The sequence below is a fragment of the Lipotes vexillifer genome, unplaced genomic scaffold, assembly GCF_000442215.2.
Source record: "Lipotes vexillifer unplaced genomic scaffold, Lipotes_vexillifer_v1.1 scaffold99, whole genome shotgun sequence".
Classification (NCBI taxonomy): Eukaryota; Metazoa; Chordata; class Mammalia; order Artiodactyla; family Lipotidae; genus Lipotes; species Lipotes vexillifer.
The window spans coordinates 371,261-384,932 of record NW_006793908.1 but is presented as its reverse complement, the minus strand read 5'-3'; the positions used below and the strand labels follow the sequence as shown (position 1 = coordinate 384,932).

The 13,672-nt window shown below is 40.1% G+C and overlaps 1 non-coding gene across 1 annotated transcript; it reads left to right on the top strand.

Moving 5' to 3' along the window:
• Positions 1-13,289: 13,289 nt before the first annotated feature.
• TRNAE-CUC (transfer RNA glutamic acid (anticodon CUC)) lies at positions 13,290-13,362 on the top strand. Its single transcript has one exon. It is a non-coding gene; the product is annotated as a tRNA-Glu (tRNA).
• The last annotated feature ends 310 nt before the right edge of the window (positions 13,363-13,672 follow it).

Genomic DNA, 13,672 nt, shown 5'->3' with positions numbered 1-13,672 from the left:
CCGTGAGCCATGGCCGCTGAGCCTGCATGTCCGGAGCCTGTGCTCCGCAACGGGAGAGGCCACAACAGTGAGAGGCCCGTGTACCACAAAAAAGAAAAAAAAAAAAAAATTTTTGTCTAATAGAGGCTCTAATTTTTAAAAGACCACAACATTTGCTAAGGGTTGGCCAAAAGAACTGTAATCACTTAGAGCAGGGGTCCCCAACCCCCGGGCTGCGGACCGGTATCAGCCCGCTGCCTGTTAGGAACCAGGCCGCACAGCAGGAGGTGAGCAGCAGGCAAGCAAGCAAAGCTTCATCTACCGCTCCCCATCACTCCCCATCGCTCCCCATCGCTCGCGTTACCACCTGAACCATCCCCCACCCCTTGTCCACAGAAAAATTGTCTTCCACGAAACCAGTCCCTGGGGCCAAAAAGGTTGCGGACCGCTGACTTTCAACACAAAGGATTCCCTAGAAGTGGTACCACGGTAGTCTCGGGAAAGGTGGTGACCGTGGAAACAACATAAAATAAGCAACCCCAACCCTAAAAACCCTTGAATACTCAATAACTAACTAGAAGAGACATTGCATCTAAAAAGCCATGGGCTTGATGTCCCTTGACAGTCCCTGAGAGCTCAGGCTGCAAGGCTTGCAAGGGGTTAAGACCCTTCCTTCAAGTCCTAAAAGCCTTTTTTTGTTGTTTTGGCAAGGCTTTCTCATGAGAGGTGTTTCGGAGCTAAGGGCAGCGCCAGATGACAGCCATCAAGAAATGGGAACCTCAGTCCTGAAACCACAAGCAACTGAATTCTGCCAACAACCTGTATGAGCTTGGAAGTGGATTCTTCCCCCCGAACCACCTAAAAGGAACTCAGCCCTGCCCACACCTTGATTTCAGGCTGTGAGACCAAGAACAAAGGACCAAGCTCATTCAGATTTCTGACCTACAGAACTGTGAGATAATAAATTTGTACTATTTTAAACCTCTAAGTTTGTGGTAATTTGTTATGGCACCAATTGAAAACTTAACACATGTTATAACAATAATAACCGTATATAGGAATTCTATAGATTTTATTTTTAAGTCTTTATTGAATTTGTTACAATACTGCTTCTGTTTTATCTTTTGGTTTCTGGCTGAGAGGCACATGGGATCTTAGCTCCCCAACCAGGGATCCAATTCGCACCCCCGGCATTGGAAGGCGAAGTCTTAACCAGTGGACGGCCACGAAAGTCCCACTATAGATTTTATTAGATTAAAAAACCAAAGAGAAGAGAGAATCAATGTCACAATTCTAATGTCTTTCTTTTTGTTCACATTTCATGATAAAAGTAACTTAAAACATGTCTATCTACTGGTCTATATCCCTAACATTAAACTTTCAATTTCCCCTTTGGTTTACCTGAATAATTCCAAGAAGTGAAATTTCATATAGAAGAGATGACATCTTTACAGTAGACCTTCTGTTTGTATCAAAAGATTTGAGGTTTTCTTCATTACAGTACAGAGGTGAACTCTGCTAAGAGACTTTCTTTGATTTCTGAAGGAAAGAATATTTAACATTTTAGTCTACATACTAACATTTTACTCTACATACACAATTAGCTGTGATTTCAAAACTGTTCTTAAAACCCAGACACACAACTTTCAGTACATCAACCTTATAAGTACACAAGAAAGTCTCAAGGTTAAGCAAGACTTTCGTTTTTAAAGATGGGATTTTCCAGGTATAATCAAAATGGTTTATTAGAAATCTGTAAGATACTCTCCCTTGATTCACTAAGCAGTGGCAACTTACTAAATACCCTTTTTTTCCTCTTAAAAAGTTTTGAATGAAATATTTTGCTTAGAAACCTGACATTAGAGTAGCATAACACCCAGGTGGAGGTGAGACTGACACGTGGCTCCTTGGAAATCACTGGAGTTTAAAATGCATTAGTTAAAAGGGTCTTTTAAAAATTTTTTTAATTTTATATCCAACTCTCTGAAATAATGGAAACGGTGCCAGGATGGCCCACTGATCACTGTGTCAGGGGCTTGCCTGGGGCAGGGATGTAGTTTTAGCCTTCACTAGGAGAAATATTTTCAAAAGGTTGGGGGCTGGGAAGTTCCTATTCTTCCCTAATTCCAGATGATAATTCCACTGTACAAAAGTGAAGTGTCTTTTCATATTTCCTACATTTCCATCCACTTCTTCACACCTAGGATTATTTCCAAATCACCCAGGCATTTAATTTTCTTTAAGGATTCTTACACTAGATTATTTATAAGCTAATTATCTATAGAAGTTCCAGGTCTTTAGTTTTGCTTTCTCCCTCTTTCTAGCTGCCATGTCTAATTGCAACTGTCAACCATGGTTTGTTAAAGACAAGCTGCCTCAGGGAACACTGCCGTTAGGACACCTTTAAGGAAGCCAGGCTTAGCTACTGGAGGATGAAAAGCCTCCTGGAGGACAAAGGAGATGCCCAAGCCAGCAGCCCTCATCAACTGCAAGACATGTGAGTGAGGCCATCTTGGATCTTGCAGCCTAGATGCAAACAGCCACGCAGCCACATGAGTGAACCTGCCTGAATCCAGCAGAAGAACTACCCAACCAGTTCACGGAATGGTGAGAAAGAATAAATCATTATTATATTAAGCCACTGTGTTTTGGAGCAGCTTGTCCCAGAAAAGGCTAACTGAAATATTAGTAAAATATTGAAAGCTTTCTGCTTGAGAGACGGAGTAAGACCAAAATACCTGACTTTGACATTTTATCAGAGGCCCTTCTCAGAATAATAATAATAATAATAATAATAATAATAATAATAATAATAAAAGAAGACGTAGAGGTAACAGCTATAAATAAAAAGGCTTAGGATTGGAAAGGAAAAAATAAAACTGTCACTATTTGGAGATGACATGATTATATATATGTGAATAACATAGAAGAATCTACTAGGTTTAAATAAGCAGATTTAACAAGGTCACTGGTTTAAGGTTGATATTAAAAACTTTTTTCCTATATGCAAGCAACAAACAAATAGGAAAATTAAAATGATGCCATTTACAATAGGATCAAAAAGCATGAAACACCTGGAAATAAATTAAAGATTTGTAAGACCTCTGCACTGAAAACTACAAAGTACTACTGAGAAAAATAACACCTAAAAAAGGAAGAGATACAATACGTTCATAGACAGGAAAGTTCAATATTCAATTATTTCAAGTTTCCCCACACTTAACTACGGATGCTACACAAGTACAAACAAAATCTCAGCATAGTTGTTTCTTCTTTTTCCTGGAAATTGACCAGCTGATTCTAAAATTCATATGGAAAAACAAAGAGCTAGAATAAAATAGACAATCTTGAACTGAGACCAAAATCGAGGGACTTAAAACTACCAAATATCAAAGCTACATTAATTAAGGCACTCATTGGCTATACTAATTCATGCAAAAATGGACAAACTGACTAATGAAACAGACCCACACCTGAGTGTGTACTATTATGAGAAAAGACAGTCTTTTCAATAAAATGGTGAGTTGATTGGATATTCATGTAGAAAAACAAGAACCTTGACCCCCTACTTCAAACCACACATCAGTAAATTTTAGATAGACTCAAGATCTAAATGTGAAAAATAAGACAGTATAGCTTTTAGTAGAAAACTAAGCGGAAAATCTTCATGATTTGGGGGAAGGCAAAGATTTCTTATATAGAACACAAGCATTCTACCACAGAGGGGAAAAACTGACCAACTGGATTATGCTGATCTACAAATTAACACTTCTGTTGTTAACACAAAATTAATTACTTGGTTCATCCAAAGACACTATTAGTAATGTGAAAGGGCAATTTTGATATTTTGTTCACTGTGGATTTTTAAAAATTTTGTCATGGTAAAATATACATGAAATTTGTCTTTTTAACCATTTTTTGAAGGTGCAATTCAGGGGCATTAAGTACATTCACATTGTTGGGCACAAACTAAAACTCTGTACCCATTAAACAACGGTGACATAAGAGGCTCCTGACTCCCCCTCCCATGGATGCACTGAGTATACAGGAACAGGTGAGTCAATTTTCTCTCAGAGAAATCCAAAAACTAGTTGAGTAACTCCTACACACTGGTGACTGAGAAAAAAACCACATCAAGACGGGAAGGAAAGGCTGAGAAACACTCTCCCCATAAACTCAGCCCCTGGCATAGCACTTTACAATTCGGAGGGAACGCTTAACTCCAAGCTTTGCCCAGGGGAACAAAGAATCTGGATCACAGATCTAGTGCCCCAACTCTTAAGGCTGCCCCCTGAGGTACAGGTCCCCAAATCACCTAGCTCTGAGAGCCAATGGGGCTTGCATTCATAAATCCCACAAAACTCTAGCAAATAAATAAGCAGTTGTTAAATGGGTACATGAGGACTCTCCATGGCTATTACCAACCCCCCAACTCCCAACTCTGCTCAGAGAGGTCAGACAAAAATATCCATCCCTCAGTTTCTCCCTGGAAGTGATCTGACTGCAAACTTCTCCAGCTGCTTTCTGAGGTTCTGGCTTCTAAGCAGCCTGCATGTGGGAACTGACAGGGATCCTCTTGGAAGAGCCCAAAAGAGCTGGTGGGCACATCCTCTACTGTGTCCCCACGGCTCACTCCAATACTAAAACCAAGTCACCAGCTTCTCCCTGGAAGGAACTTGTCCATACTTCTAGCACCCCAACTATTATGGCTACTACCCAAGGGACAGGTTCCCAAATTACCTAGCTCTGGGAACTGATGGGGCTCAGCATTCATGAGCCCCCCAGGACCACATGAAACAAAGAGGTGGTTCTAGTCTGTGGGAGTGCTTGCGTGCCCAAATATTCTCTCTGGCTCAGCACAGAGGGAGTAAACAAAAATACCCAGATCCCAGTTTCTTCCTGATAGGTGCTAGACTATACATATAATGCCCTGATTTTCCCAGCTGCTGCCTGAATGTCAGGCTTCCAATTAGCCTGCACAGGGGGCTGAAAGGGGAAGCAATGAGTAGTCCTCTGGGAACCTGAACAGGCACGTGGCATTTCCCATGTCTTTCATACACTGACAGATCTTGGCACATCCTCATCTACTGGGAACCACTAAGAACAAAGATGGTGGCTTGACTATGGAAAACAGTTTGGAGGTTCCTTAAAAAAAACTAAAAATAGAGCTACCATATGATCCAGCAATCCCACTCCTGGGCATACATCCAAAAAAGATGAAAACTCTAATTCAAAAAGATATGTGCACCCCCCATGCTCATAGCAGCACTATTTACAATAGCCAAGACACAGAAGCAACCTAAGTCTCCATCAACAGAGGAATGGAAAAAGAAGATGTGGTGTGTGTATATATAGATATATAATGGAATATTACTTAGCTATAAAAAGAATGAAATAATGCTATTTGCAGCAACATGGATGGACCCAGAGACTATCATCCTAAGTGAAGTCAGTCAGACAGAGAAAGATTACTTATATGTGGAATCTAAAAAAAAGATACAAATGAACTTATTTATAAAACAGAAACAGACTCACATAGAAAACAAACTTATGGTTACCAAAGGGGAAAGGAGGAGTAAGGGATAAATTAGGAATCTGGGATTAACAAATACACATTATTATATATAAAATAGATAAACAACAAGACCTACTATTCAGCATAGCATTTGGATCTTGTAATAACCTATGATTGAAAAGAATCTGAAAAAAATATATATATGTAGTCATATGGCTTGGACAATCACAAAGGTTTGAGCGGCAACTAGGAGCTCAAGGGGGGCTAATTGACTAGGCTCATCTCCTACACAAGTCCAGTCTGTCAAGGCTGAGAGAGACGGTTGTTTTATCTAATGTGTAGAAACCAACACAGAGAGTCAAGGAAAATAAAGAAAAGAAATAAGGGAATATGTTCCAAACAAAAGAATAAGATAAATCTCTAGAAACAATCTTAATGAAATGGAGATAAGTGATTTATCTGATAGTTCCACCTACTGGTCATAAAATGGTCACTAAGGTCAGGAGAGCAATGCATAGAGTGAGAATTTCAACAAAAAAAAATTAAAAATATAAAAAAGTGCCAAAGAGAAATCAGAGATAAAGAATACAATATCCAAACTGAAAAATTCAAATAGAGGGGTTCAACTGACTAGCTAAAGCCAAAGAAAAGATTAGTAAACTGGAAGATTTGGTGATTTCCACTATCCTATCAAAAGAACAAAAAGAAAAAAGAAGAAAAAGAGTGAAGATATCTCAAAAGACTTATGACGTGCTATTAAGTGAATGCATATAAATAATACAGTCGTCTGAGAAAGAGAAGAGAAAGAGAGCAGCAGAAAGATTATCCAAAGAAATAACGACTGAAAACTTCCCGAACCTGGAGAAAGAAACAGACGTCCAGATTCAGGCAGCCCAAAACATACCTAAAAAGAATCCAAAGAGATTCACAATAGGACACGTTATAATCAAATTGTCAAGTGTTAAAGACAGAGAATCTTAAAAGCAGCTTGAAAAAGGCTACTTGTTATGTACAAGGGAACCCTTGTTCAGCTTATTTTGCAGAGAAACATTTCAGGCCAGAAGGGAGTGGACGATGTATTCAAACTGATGAAAGAAAAAAACCTGCCAATCAAGAATACTCTACCCGGGACTTCCCTGGTGGCACAGTGGTTAAGGATCCACCTGCCAATGCAGGGGACATGGGATCGATCCCTGGTCTGGGAAGATCCCACATGCTGCGGAGCAACTAAACCCGTGCACCTCAACTAATGAGCCTGCCACCACAACTACTGAGCCCGCGTGCCACAACTACTGAAGCCCGCGCACCTAGAGCCCATGCTCCACAACAAGAGAGGCCACTGCAATGAGAAGCCCATGCACCACAACAAAGAGTAGACCCCGCTCACTGCAACTAGAGAAAGCCCGTGCAGAGCAATGAAGACCCAGCGCAGCCAGGAAAAAAAAAAAAGAATACTCTACCCAGCAAAGCTGTCCTTCAGAATTGAAGGAGAGAGAGTTCCCTGGAGAAACAAAAACTGAAGGAGCTCATCACCACTAGACTGGCTGGACAAGAAATGTAACAGAGAGTTCTTCAAGCTGAAAGAAAAAGAGAGTAATTAGTAACATGAAAACATATGAAAGTATAAAACAAACTGGTAAAGGTAAATATATAAATTCAGAATACTCTAAATTGTAATGGTGCTAGATAAATAACTTATAACTCTAGAATAAAGGTTAAAAGACTAAAGTACTTAAAATAACTGTAACTCAACTAATTTGTTAATGGATGCACAATATAAAAAGATATAAATTGTGACATCAGAAACATAAAATGTGGCAGGGAAAAATGTAGAGCTTTCGTACGTGATGGAAGTTGTTATCAGCTTAAAATAGACTGTTATAGGATGTTTTAATGTAAGCCTCACGGTGACTACAAAATTTAAAAAACTATAGTAAATACACAGAAGATAAAAAGAAAGGAATAAAAGTATACCAACGTGGAATATTATGAGATCACAAAGGAAAAAAGCCAAAGAGGAGGAAAAAAACAAAGGAAATACAAAACAGCCAGAAAATAATGAACAAAATGGTAATAGTAAATCCACGCCTACCAGTAATTAATTTAAATGTAAACTGATTAAATTCTCCAATAAAAAGACATAGAGCACTTGACTGGATAAAACAACAACAACCCCAACTATATGCTACCTACAAGAGACTCACTTTATCTTTAAGGACACAGATAGACTGAAAGTGAAGGGATGGAAAGAGATATTTAATGCAAAGGGAAACCAAAAGAACATAGGGGTAACCATACCTACACTGGGAAAAATAGACTTTAAGCCAAAAAAATTTAACAGGAGACAAAGAAGGTCACTATATTGATATAGGGGTCAATTCATCAAGGGGATATAATAATTGTGAATATTTATGTATCCAATACCAGAGCACCTAAATATATTAAGCAAATATCAACAGATCTGAAGGGAAAAATAGCCAGCAATACAATTAGGGCACTTCAATACCCCGCTTTCAACAATGAATAAATCACGACAGACAGAGTATCAATAAGGAAATATTGGACTTAACTTACATGTTAGACCAGAGAGAACTTACATATTAGACCAGAGGGACCTAGTAGACATATATAGAACATTCTATCCAACAGAAGCAGAATATACATCCTTCTCAAGTATGCATGGAACGTTCTCCAGGACAGATCATTTGTTAGGCCACAAGTCTGGACAAATTTAAGAAGACTGAAATCATATCAAGCATATTTTCTGTCCACAATAGTATATAACTACAAATCAATTACAAGAGGAAAACTGGAAAATTCACAGAAACATGACTAAACAACATGTTTCTGAACAACCAACAGGTCAAAGAAGAAATGAAAAGTGAAATTAAAAAAAAACTTGAGACAAATGAAAGTGGTAACATGACATACCAAAACTTAAGAGCTGCAGCAAAAGCAATTCTAAGAGGGAAGTTTACAGCAAAAACACCTACACTAAGAAACAAAAAAGATCCCAAATAAACAATCTAACTTTACCCCTCATGGCAGTAGAAAAAGAATGAATGAAGCCCAAAGTTAGTAAAGGAAGGAAATAACAAAGATCATAACAGAAATAAATGAAATAGAGACTAGAAAGACAATAGAAAAGATCAATGAAACTAAGAGTTGTTTTTTTGAAAAGATAAACAAAATTGAAAAAACTTTACCTAGACTAAGAAAAAAAAAAAAAAGAGAGAGATTCAAATAAATAAAATCAGAAATAAAAGGAGACATCATAACTGATAACACAGAAATACTAATGATCATAAAAAACTACTATGAACAATTATATACCAACAAATTAGATAACCTAGAAGAAATGGGTAAGTGCCTAGAAATATACAACCTACCAAGACTGAATCAAGAAGAAACAGAAAATATGAACAGAACAATTATCAGTAAGGAGACTGAATCAGTAATAAAAAAAAAAAAACTCCCAACAAAGAAAAGTCCAGGACCAGATGGCTTCACTGGTGAATTCTACAAAACGTTTAAAGATTAATTAATACCAATCTTTCTCAAACTCTTGCCAAAAAATGAAGTGGAGGGAATACTTTCAAATTCATTTTACAAGGCCAGTATTATCTAAATACCAAAGCCATATCAGGACATGACAAGAAAAGAAAATTACAGGCCAACAACCCTGATGGACATAAATGCAAAAATTCTCAACAAAATATTAGCAAACTGAATTCAACAGTACCTTAAAAGGATCACACACCAAGATAGAGTGGGATTTATTCCCGGGACGCAAGGATGGTTCAACATATGCAAATCAATAAATGTGATACACCACAATAATAAAATGAAGGATAAAAATCATAGGCAGACAAGAGAATCAGATTCACAGATGATTCCAATTTCAGAGCTAGCTGAGGAGTACTTTAAAATAACTGTGCCTGGGGACTTCCCCGGAGGTTAAGACTCTGTAACCACTGCAGGGGGCACGGGTTTGATCCCTGGTTGGGGAACTAAGATTCCACATGCCACACCACGTGGCCAATAAATAAATAAATAACTGTGCTTAAAATGCAAATTAAAACCACAATGAAATATCACCTTGCACTGGTCAGAATGGCTATCAACAAAGAGAACACAAATAACAAATACTGGTGGGGATGTGGGGAAAAGGGAACCCTTGTACACTGTTGGTGGGAATGTAAATTGGTGCAGCCACTGTGGAAAACAGTATGGAGGATTCTCAAAAAACGAAAAATAGAACTACCATATGACCCAGCAATTCCACTCCTGGGTATATACCCCCCCCCAAAAACCCCCACTAATTTGAAAAGATACATGCACCCCAATGTTCATAGCAGCATTATGTACAATTGCCAAGCCATGGAAGCAACCTAAGTGTCCATCAACAGGTGACAGATAAAGAAGATGTGGAGTATACATACAATGGAATACTACTCAGCCGGAAAAGAGAATGAAATTTTGCCATTTGCAATAACATAGATGGACTTGGAGTAGGTGAAATACAGGCTGAGAGAGCTTAGGGAACATACCCAAGATCACTCAGGCTATGAGTGGTAGAGCTGGGGCTTCAACTCAAACCTGTCTGACACAAAGCCAGACTCTTACCCACTCTACTACGGAGCTTCTCTTGACTAGTTAACTAAAGACAAGCAGGTTCATCTGAAAAGTGGGGATAATAACAAGCAGGAGAATTTGGAGCTTGAGGATGTGCATTATTAGCTCTTTCAAAATTCCAGCTTTGGAGTCTTCAGTATCTACCAAGAGAACTCCGTATTTTCCAAAGCGGAGAAAGACGTCATTGGTCATTTGATGGGAGTTCTCTTCACTCCTTCAAACTCAGTTGACCATGACTTATCATTTGAAGAGATATAAGGGCATTCATAATGAGGTTTGCTCATTACGGGTTTTTCTGTTTTGTTTTTTGCGTACACGGGCTTCTCACTGTTGTGGCCTCTCCCGTGGCAGAGCACAGGCTCCGGACGTGCAGGCTCAGCGGCCATGGCTCATGGGCCCAGCCGCTCCGCGGCATGTGGGATCTTCCCAGACCGGGACACGAACCCGCATCCCCTGCATCAGCAGGCGGACTCTCAACCACTGCGCCACTAGGGAAGCCCGCTCATTACGTTTTAAAGTAACAGCAATTGTTGTTATTGCTTTGCTGTTGAACTGCTCATAGATTACGTTTTAAAATAACAGTAACTGTTGTTATTGCTTTATTGTTGTTGTAACTGCATTCAGAGTCTGGATCAGCAAGCCAATGGCTCCAAAGACTTAATGTGCCTCCTTCAATGTTTAGTTTCTTACCAGACGGTGCCTTAGGTAGTGAGGAGAGAGCAGTGCAGAGTCCTGTAAATTTGGAGCTGTGAATTATCACCGCATGAAAACACTGCCAGGCCTTTCAGTGTGAGTTTGTTCTACTCTGCTACAACCTGAGAAGAAACAGCCCAGGCACCATGACTGAAAAAAGAGACTGCCCATCAAAACAGTGCAAAGCAGACCAGTTTTCATTTATTTTCTTTGGAGCACTCCTGTTGGCAGCTGCACCCATTCGGTTAATGGAATATTCTTGACTCATTAAGCAGGCTCACTGAGGGAAAGGAGCCAGGGGACAGGGGCAGGATGGAGAGCTACCCTCGCTCTCCTTTGGCATGTTCTCCAAAAGTGGAGCCTTTCTGGCGACTCCCAAAGATAGCATGTTGACAGGATGGGTGTTAGAATCATGATGAAAGACTGGAGAAAACAGCATGAAAATAAGACACAGTCTCAAAGGGAAGGAAGTTAAAGGGTGGGGCCTCTTTTACACGCTTGCCTGGCACCTTGGGGTGGGGCACGTGTGCAGTGAGGGGTAACAATGGTCAGCATCAGGCCCACCTCCAGGCTGACCACTTTTACACGAGGACCTGGCCTCACCTCTGCGTACCTCGCCTGCCCAGGGACTACTTATCCCAAGAGCAAACTGGCTCATCCTCCAGGACCCCCGAGTCCTCAGTCCCACTCCTAGTGCTATTTGTGAAGGGCAGCAGCTTGCAGATCAGCAGAGAAGCTCAGAACACGGATTCCTGCGGCCTGGAATCGTGCCTATCAACCATGTGCTGTATGACTTCACGCCCAGCCTCTCAATCTGTGTCCCTCACCCCTGAAATGAGAACCTGACAACTTTTCATAGCATTCCAAAAAACAACTCTAAGTGCCACTTAAAACCTGTGATAGATGTGGGAATTTTAACAAAGCTGTATGAGCAGGAACTTTTGGTTCCAGGTGGACCAAATCTCATTACAGTGAATATAACTACAACAAAAAAAATAATTCCAAACTCCCCCCAAGACCCATTTATTTCTAGCAATATTTAATACCATGTAACTCCAAGACAACCCAAGAGTCTGATAATCCCTTGGAGTTTTTTCAGGTTGAATGTATTAATACACTGAAGAGAAAAACTCTTTAGTCAAATATTAACTTTTTCTACAAATTATTCCCAATGACTGACAATTGTACAGAGCTTTGCGATGTTTCATATCAAGACCTACGTCTCTCTCAAATACCATTATGACCATTTGTCATTTACATGTTATCTCTCTGTTCCTCTGACTCTGATCTCCCCAAGCCTGCCTTCCCTGTGCCCTCTATCTTGATACCTGCTCCATCTCGAAGTGGCATCTCTTGGCTCAAACACTCTTAAAAAGATCTCTGGGTAGCAGATATTCACTAGACATCTTGTGGTGACCATTACTCGATGTATACAAATATCGAGTATTTATGTCATATACCTGAAACTAATATGTCAATTAAACCTCAATTTTTAAAAAAGTGAATTTACGGTATATAAATTATATCTCAATAAAGCTGTTAATTTTTTTTTTTTTTTAATTTTAGGATCTCTGAAATTCACTTTGGGATATCCCCTCACTCTGCGTTCTGGGTTTGGTTAGCTGAAAAGCTTTGCTGGGACCTATCAAGCCCACAGGCTATGACACACCCCTAAGGAGGACAGTTGAGCCACACGCAAGCACACAGACACACACATCTGCATAAGGAACAGTTTTAAATAATTCAATTCCATCTTGGGAGGGAACCTCCCAAGATATCGAACACACACGGGCAATGAGATTAATTTCCCAAGCTGAAGCAGAAAGAATAAAGTTAACTAAAAAATGATAAGGAAGGAGTTAGGTTTTCCAAAAGTAATCAGCTTCCAGGAATATGAATACCAACAACTCCATTCAAGAGAAAACAACCTTTCTTGTTTCTTCCAAAATAGGAGTTTTGCCCCACAGTATTATAAACAAAAAACTAGCCATCCATGAGGACGGAGGAAAAACCCTATAGACTTTGCCATTCTCCTGTTTTGTTTCTTCTACCCGAGAAAAAGGGGCATGAAATCACATGAACTCCTGTACTCTAGGGCCTAAAACTTTTTTTCAATTGCATTTTATGTTAAACAAACAAACTTTCTGAAGCACGGCCATTTGCTGGAGAAGAATGTAAATCTGGACTTAATCAGCCTCAGATGACCCTCGGGATTGTCTGACATGACCATGAATGGAAAATTACTAAGCCCCAGAAGGTATTAGTGTGCACGGCTGTGGATCTGCTCAACTGGAGACTTTCTCTTTCCTTTATAGATGAATTTTGTCCCTTGGACACCTAAAGCTCGAAGGGGTAGCTGTGGGGCTATCCAGTGGGGCCAAGGGAAAGGGATGAGGATGAGGGTAGAGAGAGAGAGCTTCTGATGTCACCCAGTTCTCAACAGAAATGGGAAGCAACACATGGGAGTTCCCTGGTGGTCCAGTGGTTAGGACTCTGTGCTCTCACTGCCGAGGGCCCGGGTTCAATCCCTGGTCAGGGAACTAAGATCCCACAGGCTGCGTGGCATAGCCAAAAAAGAAGAAATGAGAAGCAAGACTTACCAGTTACCAAGCTGACCACAAACATATCAAAGCTTTCCCCTGGGACACTCTACTCTGCCCTCCATCAATATACAGAACCCTGTTGCAAGTGGAGTCTTCCAAAAGCATCTCCTCCAAAAGCAGATGTACATACACCCTCAGAACAGAACAATGCAGTTCACCTCCTCTGATCAGTGCCCTCTACTCTTGTCTGTGGGCTCAGAAGACTCTGGAACAGAAAAGGTACAGGCTGGGGGGAGTAGCATGGGTT